This window comes from Theobroma umbraticum, unplaced genomic scaffold (assembly GCF_002168275.2).
Source record: "Theobroma umbraticum cultivar Fairchild unplaced genomic scaffold, ASM216827v3 scaffold_77.0, whole genome shotgun sequence".
NCBI classification, from domain to species: domain Eukaryota; kingdom Viridiplantae; phylum Streptophyta; class Magnoliopsida; order Malvales; family Malvaceae; genus Theobroma; species Theobroma umbraticum.
The window spans coordinates 497,691-498,586 of NW_018397280.1; the positions used below are offsets into that span (position 1 = coordinate 497,691).

The following is an 896-nucleotide window of genomic DNA, read 5'->3' on the forward strand; positions in this document are numbered from 1 at the left end:
AAGATAAGGAATGATATCACCTCATTCACACAATTTGATGGTGAGTCCTTGTATTAAGCCTGAGAGAGGTTTAAAGAACTACTGAAAAGATATCCACATCATGGGATTCCTAATTGGTTGCAAGTTCAGACATTCTACAAAGGGCTAGTTGGACCAATAAAAACCACAATTGATGCCATTACTTGTGAGGCATTAATGAGTAAGAGTGCTGCAGATGGTTATAATTTGTTGGAAGAGATGTCCTCAAACAATTATCAATGGCCTTCAAAAAGGTCGTATCCGAGAAAAGCTGTTGAAGCTATGAAATTGATGCATTTGGCACCTTAATTGCTCAAGTAGCTGCGCAAGTAGCTGCACTATCCAATAAGTTTGACACACTGGGAGTTCATGCAATTCAAAAGTCATTTGTAGTTTGTGAGATGTTTGGAGATGGCCATTCAAATGATCAATGTCCATACAAATCTGAATTAGTCCAGCTTATGGGGAACTTCAATATACAGTAGAATAACCCATACACCAATACTTATAATCCTAGTTGGAGAAACCACCCCAACTTTTCATGGAATAACAATGCAGGGCCTTCCAATCCAAAACTCATAATGCCTCTTGGTTTTCAACAACAAGCTGCTGGGATTCGACCTCATGCTCAAACATGAAACTAATAAAAAAATTAAAATATATAATGTAGTGGAAAAATAAAATAATATTTAATCAGAGAAACAGTCGAATCCTATAGTATCCATATTTGTGTTTTTCATGTAACTTTCAAACTAATTATAAACACTCATAATTTTATGAGGTACATACCTTGCTCTGGATATCGTAATTAAGAGCCAATTAAATCCAAAAATCTTTGCTTATTCACCTTTAGTATTTGTCAAATTTTCAGCCACCCA

General features: G+C 35.4%; 1 non-coding gene across 1 annotated transcript; it reads right to left on the bottom strand.

Moving 5' to 3' along the window:
• Positions 1 to 107, bottom strand: LOC149526298 (small nucleolar RNA R71). Its single transcript, XR_016352146.1, has one exon. It is a non-coding gene; the product is annotated as a small nucleolar RNA R71 (small nucleolar RNA).
• Positions 108 to 896: the final 789 nt, after the last annotated feature.